This window comes from Ovis aries, chromosome 1 (genome assembly GCF_016772045.2).
Source record: "Ovis aries strain OAR_USU_Benz2616 breed Rambouillet chromosome 1, ARS-UI_Ramb_v3.0, whole genome shotgun sequence".
Classification (NCBI taxonomy): domain Eukaryota; kingdom Metazoa; phylum Chordata; class Mammalia; order Artiodactyla; family Bovidae; genus Ovis; species Ovis aries.
The window spans coordinates 21,296,804-21,305,146 of NC_056054.1; the positions used below are offsets into that span (position 1 = coordinate 21,296,804).

The 8,343-nt window shown below is 46.6% G+C and overlaps 1 long non-coding RNA gene across 6 annotated transcripts; it reads right to left on the bottom strand.

Moving 5' to 3' along the window:
* Positions 1-222: 222 nt before the first annotated feature.
* LOC121819206 (uncharacterized) lies at positions 223-7,008 on the bottom strand. 6 transcript variants are annotated; one of them, XR_006059431.2, is made up of 4 exons: positions 6,896-7,008; positions 6,715-6,759; positions 6,296-6,392; positions 223-5,308 (listed from the first exon to the last, which is right to left on the bottom strand). It is a non-coding gene; the product is annotated as an uncharacterized LOC121819206 (long non-coding RNA). The 6 variants fall into 6 exon arrangements; XR_009596641.1 differs by having other exon boundaries at positions 223-6,392; XR_009596646.1 differs by having other exon boundaries at positions 6,296-6,759.
* Between the last annotated feature and the right edge of the window lie 1,335 nt (positions 7,009-8,343).

Sequence of the window (8,343 nt, forward strand, 5' to 3'; positions counted from 1 at the left end):
CCTTCCTCAGCACCTTTCCAGAGCCACCTGGACCATGCTGCTTTCCTAGGCTTGACCCTGGGAGGATGTGTGTCCCTTTTCCCTGAGTTCCTACACAGGTAACACGAGGACTTTCTCAGGGACTTGCCAGAGTCACACCTCTTCTTCACTCTTCACTGGCTCTTTCTCTGTCCCTGTGTTGTAGAATCTGGAGTCACAAAACACACCTTGGAGGACACTCAAGACAGTGGAGCACAGTTTATTACGCCAGTTTATATTGGCACACCAGTACCAATTCTAAGGGGAATTGGTTTACAACAAGGACCCCGATGATTTTGGAGGACTTGGTTTTATACCCTCTGCTTCATGACTGGTCACGTTAGTAGTTAGTTTTACAACATGCAGGTGCTGAAAAATTAACAATTACATATAGGTGCAGGCACTATCGTTAATCTAACTGAGACAACCTGACCTTTACTTCTAGTCTGTTTGCCATCTGTGAGGAGGGTCTTCCTGGTTTTCCTTTAATAATGGTTAACAGGGTCCATGCCCAGTTCACATCCTGCCTTAAGATGGTGGACAGTCTTTAAGATGGAATCCCTCTTGCCCTCTTCCCAGTGGCCTCAACATTCCTTCCTCTTGATGCTCATCTTATCTTTAACTAATGATGGGCATCAGTCATGGGTAAGTATTGTACATGGGGACTATGTAGCTGTAGCCAGGCTGTCAGTCTAGAGGTTATACAGAGTTATACATTGGAGAATTCAAGACCTAAAAATAATACAACGATTACAAAAAGATTTTTCCACCAATCACCTTTGATCCAAGAAAATACCAATGACCAAAAATGGAGTATTATCATTAGACATTGCTTTTACCTCAAATGTCACCCATGGCCTTGATCAGTTTGGTTAGAGTTCAGATTACATCAAGAAAGAATCGACAGGTTTTGAGTTACTAAAGAAAGAAATGTTTCTCATTGTTGTTTCAAGAATGAGCAGAGGGGACTAAATTCCCCTCTGTGTAAGGGAGACACCCACCAAGAAGTCCATCCATCACCAACAAAGACATGACCCTACAAACCCAACAGTTAAAGTTTGCATATGAGTGGGCCCAGGACAGGGACACATTATCCTGAGTTTGCAGTCCTGGCAGGGTTGTCATGCCGATCAGGAACAGCAGGAATCATCCGAAGCGGCTCCATCCTGGATCTGGTCGCTGATGGAAGATGAGTCGGGTCAGTGATTCTTCCAGGTTAGGATGGGCAGTCCAGTGTCCCTTTTCCTCCACTGCTGTCTTGAGCCAAGTGTGGTGAATCCAGGGAGTGATACTTGGAACTTTAACTGCAGTGGGAGTGGTTAGTACAATTAATTGTGTATGGCCCTTTCCAGGTGGGGGCAGTGTCTGCTACTTCCAATCCTTTACCCATACTAAATCTCCTGATGAGTATGCGTGTACAGTAGTGCCTAGAGAAAATGGAATTCTCTCCTGAACATAGGTGATGATGTCATGGATCACCTTCCCCAACTGTTTCAGTTGCCATGACACCTCCATCCTTCCTGTTTGTAAATTTCCCTTTACTTCCCAAATAAGTGGGGGAGGCCTCCCAAACATTATCTCACAGGGGGAATATCCATGCAACTGGGGGTGTCATTCTGATTCTCACTAACACTAATAGCATCATGTCCATCCAGGGGACGCCAGTTTCTTGCACCCATTTTGCCAAAGTCATCTTGATAGTCTGGTTCATTCTCTCAACCATTCCTGAGCATTGTATGTATGTAGTTTGTATGTATATATGTATATATACAGACCTATACGCTGTATGTAGTTTCCATTTAATATTTACTGCTTTGCAAACCAATTGGAGTAACAGCCACAAATGTGGGCCCATTGTCTGATCCTATACTCAAAGGGAACCCAAACCTAGTGTACATGGGGCCACTTCCTTTGTTTCCTCAGTCTTGGTGGGGTAAGCTTCCACCCATCCCGTAGAAGTACATACCATCACCAGCAAATATTTGCATCCTTGGCGTGGTTTTACCTCAGTGAAGTCCACCTCCAGATGTCCAAATGGAGCGATCCCCTTTAATTGTATTTGGGGAGGCGCTGTCTCCTTGGGAGCCAGGTTATGTTTAGCACAGGTTATGCATAGGCTTGCATTTGCACACAAGGCTGTTAGACATGGTATGGCTGAAATCTCGCAAGCCTTTGTTTTTCGTAAATGGATGGATTGATGAAAATCCATAACCAGTTGAAATGCCACCCCTAGAGGGAAGAAAAATCTCCCGTCTGAGAGTTTCCATCATCCGTCCTCCCGCTGTGTTCCTTGCTCAGTTCGTGCCCAGGTGGTTTCTTCCTTGTCATAGTCTGGGGCTGCTTGGGTGGTTAGTAGGCTAGACACCACAGGCATGATCGTAAGTTTGGTTGCTATATTGTCCTGGGTGGCTGCTTGCTTTGTCGCTCGATCGGCCAGACAGTTCCCTTTTCCCTGAGGTGTGTCCACCCTTTGGTGGCCCCTACAGTGTATAACTGTGTATAGGTCCATCTAGTCAAAGCTATGGTTTTTCCAGTGGTCATGTATGGATGTGAGGGTTGGACTGTAAAGAAAGCTGAGCGCCAAAGAATTGATGCTTTTGAACCGTGGTGTTGGAGAAGACTCTTGAGAGTCCCTTGGACTGCAAGGAGATCCAACCAGTCCATCCTAAAGGAAATCAGTTCTGAATGTTCATTGGAAGGACAGATGCTGAAGCTGAAACTCCAATCCTCTGGCCAGCTAATGCGAAGAACTGACTTATTAGAAAAGACCCTGATGCTGGGCAAGGTTGAAGGTGGGAGGAGAAAGGGGCAACAGACAATGAGATGGTTGGATGGCATCACTGACTCAATGGACATGAGTTTGAGCAAGCTCTGGGAGTTGGTAATGGACAGGGAAGCCTGGCATGCTACAGTCCATGGGGTCGCAACCGACATGACTGAGCAACTGAACTGAACTGACAGTGTATTACTGCTGCTGCAGCGGGTTCCCACACTGCTTCCAACAGTAGCAGAATTTCCTCTATTTTTTTAAATCTCCTTAGCAGTTGCAGTTAATAGCCCTCTTTCGTTGTATATGGCCCCGTGTACATGTAAGGTAGCGAAGGCATACCGTGAGTCAGTATATATATATATATATATATATATTTACCTTTAGCCAATTTTAGGGCTTATGTAAGTGTCAAGAGCTCTGCTAGCTGAGCTGACTTAGTGTGTGGGGAGTCATCCTGCCTCGACTTCTGTATCCTTTGTGGTTACCACGTCCAGATAGCTCGTCCCATCTGTGTAGTCTCATCCGGTTGACTTAAGGGGACGTCTCTGAGGTCCAGTTGGCTAGAAAAGACTTCCTCTAGCATCTCCTCACAGTCATGGTTGGGAGGCCCTTAGCTCACTGGCAAATAAACTGCTGGGTTTAGAGCTTGACAGTGTTCCACCTTTACTTGGGGACTTGCACATAAGAGTCCTTGATCTGAGAGGTGGAAAGTCACTTTACCCCAGACCCCCTGTTAGGAGAGTGACTAAGGCATGCAGTGCTTTTATTTTAATAGCTGTCCCATAGCCAGTTTGCCAGTCTCTTATTAAAATGGCAACAGCTTCCACTTCTCTCAGACATGGGGGCCATCCGGAGGCTGCGGGACCCAGCCTCTTTGATAAATAAGCCACAGTTCACTGCCCTGAGCCTATTGTTTGTGTCAGCAATCAGAGTGCTACTTGTTCTTTCTCATCGACATACAGAGTGAAAGTTTGGTTAAATCAGGGAGGCCTAGTGTGGGGTCCTCTGTCACAGCTCTCTTTAGTTGTCCAAAAGCATGATTCTGCTCTGGCTCCCAAGTTAGAGAGTCATTCCCAGGACCTGTAGTGGCAGCTTAAAGGGGTTTAGCTATTTGTGAAAATCCAGGTATCCAGATCTGGCAAAACCCCATGGCTCCTAAAGATTCTCTCACTTGCCTTTCAGTAGTAGGCTTGTTTATCTGACTGATATACCCAACACATGCCTCCCCTTCTTTATAATAAATCCCAGATACTTTACCTCAATCTGGCAGGTTTGGGCCTTTTTCCAAGTTGGTCCAGCAAGCCCAAGAGAGTCTTAGTTCCTTCCCAGCATTGAGAACAAGTCTCTGCCATCAGGAGTAGGTCTTCTACATATTGTGGGATCTGACACTTAGTAGTGTCCAATGGGAAGGAGAGATCTCCTTCCCTGCCAGGGCTTCCCCAAATATCATAGGGGAATTTTTGAATCCTTTGTGGCAGCCGAATCTAAGTCAGCAGGGTCTTCCGAACTGTCCTGGGGTCTTCCCATTTGAAGGCAAAAATTCTCTGGCTAACTGGAGCCACTCTTATACAAAAGAAAGCCAAACAAGTAAAATACCAGGCATTACGAGGCATTAGGCTTACTAAGCTCAAGTCCTGAACTAGCTGATAATCTGTTCTTCTTCACTGGGAGGATAGGGGTATTCCATGATTGGCATTCCACCAGTATGCCTGCCTCCTTCAGCCTATCAATGTGGAGCTTGATTCCCTCCCTGACAGCCGGCAGTATAGGATATTGTTTTTTCCTTATGGACTGGGCCCCCACCTTTTGCTCTATTATCACCAAAGGGTGGTTTTTCACAAGTCCTGGGGGGTTACTTTCAGCCCATACTTCAGGAAACAGCTTTGTTAGGGCTTCCAGGGTCTGCAACACCCCTCCACCCACCCCCTTCCCCAGATGACTGATACAGCTTCCATTCATCTTCTCTTGGTTTCATCACAGACAGGAGGAAAGTCTCTGTTCCCACTTGCAATTTCAGCAGCGATTTCTATCATCTGGGTGCTGGTAAGAGCAGAGAACCCCTCCATCTTTTGGTGTTTCCTTCTAATATCTGGATAGGACTGGGCCACGAAGGCGGCATGTAGGAGCCTCTGCTTTTCAGGGATCTCTGGATCAAAGTGGGTGTATTGTCAAAAGGCCTCACACAGTGTCTCATAAAACTCTGTGGGAGTCTTGACTGCCTTTTGGATCACTGGGTTAGTCTTGGCCATGTTAGTAGGCTGCAAGCTCCCCTCTTGAGGCCTTGTATAATGGCTGTCTTATATCGTTCCAAGGATTGCTTACCTTGGTCAGTGTCGAAGTTCCAGTATGCTCTTGTGTCTGGAGTGGCTTCTCAGGGCCCAATTTTCAGGGTCCAGTTGGCCCTCTGGTGCATTTTCTCAGAGCCACTTATGTGCCTCTGTGAGGATCTGGTGTCTTTCTTCTGTACTGAAGAGGGTGAGGAGAAGCTGGGCTATGTCATCCCACATCAGTTGGTGGGTCCTGAAAATAGTCTCCATTAGATGCATCATACCTTGTGGCTTCTCAGAATAAGGAGGGCTGTGCCTTTGCCAGTTCAAGTGATCCATGGTAGAGAATGGCTTATAGTAAAGAGCAGTGGGGCCAGGATGGATGTGCCTGTCTGGCCCTCCTGCAGTACTGCTTTGACTTCCCTAAGAGGCATTTGCAAAACTTCTCTCTCTGGAGGTTCCTTTGTAGACCTCAGCTGCCTCTAAACACTTGACTCTTTCTTTTTCCCCTCTTCTAAACTGGGGAGGGGTGGGTATAATGTTGGTGCAGTAGTTCCCATTGCACTTGGTGGTGCAGTAAGAGGGAGAGAAACCTGCTCCACTGAGGGAGGCAGAGGAGGAAAGTCTTTCTCTTGCTCTTTCGTCTTGTTCTGGGGGTCCCCTTCATGTTCCCCAGTATGGAGGAGGAGGTGGGATTTCCTCCTCCTCCAGATCAGAATATAATTCCTTTAATTTTTCTCACTTGGATTTTGCCTGCATCAGAAAAATCTTACTCTTTTCCCAAGATAACATACCTGGGCCCAAGGGGGTGTATTCTGTACAATTAATTAGTAGCCATGAGTACTGGAACTGGTCTGGGTGGCCTGGCTGCCTGGTTACCACAGAGTACACAGCCCAAACTTTGTCCAGTTCTAGGGTTCCCTCTGAGGGCCATCCTACCCCAAAGGATGGCCAGTCTATCTCACATAAGGGTCTAAGCTTGTCTGGGGTTAACTTTATACCATAGTCTCCTCTAAAGCCCTTTTTGAAGTTTTTAATCATGTATTCAAGAACGGTTGGCTTGGATTCTCCACTACCCATCCTACTTTTCACGTTTCTTCGATCACTTGCAGAAAGTCCAACTTCTATTTTGTTGCTCCTTTGCCAGGGTCATGTACCCCAGCTGCTGCTGATGTCTCCACTCAAAGTACAACTGCCACTTTACCTTAGTTATGACCAGGGTGGAAAAGGCCTTACTTACTGTTTCAGTGGTAATACCGCTCAAGTTTTTCTCTCAGAAGCCAGCCAAATCCAAGCAATTAAGGCTTCCACATACTCCTCCTTGCATAAGTCTGATCCTGGAGGGATTCAAGTCTGTCTTATCACGGGTTGGTGCAGACAAACATGCATCCAGAGCCGCAGTTCCCAGTCTGGTCCTAAACAATGTTTGGGAGGTCCCTGAATCCCTAAGGAGAACTGGAGGGTGTTGCGGCAAAGGGGACAGTCCCTTGGAAGCCAGAAAATACACTGGCAAACAACCAGCACAGATTCAGTTAACAGAGTCTTCCTTATATCAGTAAACAATTCCCCACTGAGCCTATGAGGACACAGCTGCTGCAGACTCATCCAGCCCCAAGGGGTTGATCAGGTCCCTTCTTCCACTATTACAGTGGGACGTACCTGTGTGCGCTTCCCTCCTGTTGTCTACAGTCCTGTGAAATCCACCTAGAAAGAGGAGTCGATTAAACAAGAGCTGATTCAGGGGAGGAGGTGCCCTCCCCTTCCGGAGGCTCTCATCCCAGCGAGCCACAGGAGGAGGCTCAGTGGGCCTGTCTCTCCGAGGGTTTCCCAGCCAACGCACCAGAAATGTTGCAGAATCTGGAGTCACAAAACACACCTTGGAGGACACTCAAGACAGTGGAATACTGTTTATTACGCCAGGGGGTCCAAGGGGAATTGGTTTACAACAAGGATCCTGATGATTTCGGAGGACTTGGTTTTATACCCTCTGCCACGTGACTCTATACACATTAGTAGTCAGTTTTACAACATGCAGGTGCTGAAGAATTAACAATTATAACCTGCAGGTGCAGACACTATTGTTAGTCTAACCGAGACAATCTGACCTTTACTTCCAATCTTTGTTTGCCATCTGTGAGGAGGGGGTTTCCTGGTTTTTCTTTAAAGATGGTTAACAGTGTTCAGGCCCAGTTCGCATCCTGCTTTAAGATGGCTGACAGTCTTCAAGGTGGAAGCCCTCTTGCCCTCCTCCCAGTGGCCCCAACACCTGCATACCCATTCATTTTGTCTCAGTTATGGGAGGGTGGTACCAATTGTTCATGTCCAGTTCAGTTCAGTTCAGTCGCTCAGTCGTGTCCGACTCTTTGCAACCCCATGAACCGCAGCACGCCAGGCCTCCCTGGCCATCACCAACTCCCAGAGTCCACCCAAACCCATGTCCATTGAGTTGGTGATATCATCCAACCATCTCATCCTTTGTCGTCCCCTTCTCCTCCTGCCCTCAATCTTTCCCAGCATCAGGGTCTTTTCAAATGAGTCAACTCTTCACATCAGGTGGCCAAAGTGTTGGGGTTTCAGCTTCAACATCAGTCCTTTCAATGAACACCCAGGACTGATCTCCTTTAGGATGGACTGGTTGGATCTTCTTGCAGTCCAAGGGACTCTCAAGAGTCTTCTCCAACTCCACAGTTCAAAAGCATCAATTCTTCGGCGCTCAGCTTTCTTTATAGTCCAAATCTCACATCCATACATGACCAATGGAAAAACCATAGCCTTGACTAGATGGACCTTTGTTGGCAAAGTAATGTCTCTGCTTTTGAATATGCTGTCTAGGTTGGTCATAACTTTCCTTCCAAGGAGTAAGCATCTTTTAATTTCATGGCTGCAATCACCATCTGAAGTGATTTTGGAGCCCCCCCAAAATAAAATCTGACACTGTTTCCACTGTTTCCCCATCTATTTGCCATAAAGTGATGGGACCGGATACCATGATCTTCGTTTTCTGAATGTTGAGCTTTAAGCCAACTTTTTCACTCTCCTCTTTCACTTTCATCAAGAGGCTCTTTAGGTCCCCTTCACTTTCTGCCATAAGGGTGGTGTCATCTGTATATCTGAGGTTATTGATATTTCTCCCAGCAATCTTGATTCCAGCTTGTGCTTCCTCCAGCCCAGCATTTCTCATGATGTACTCTGCATAGAAGTTAAATAAGCAATGTGACAATATACAGCCTTGATGTACTCCTTTTCCTATTTGGAACCAGTCTGTTGTTCCATGTCCAGTTCTAACTG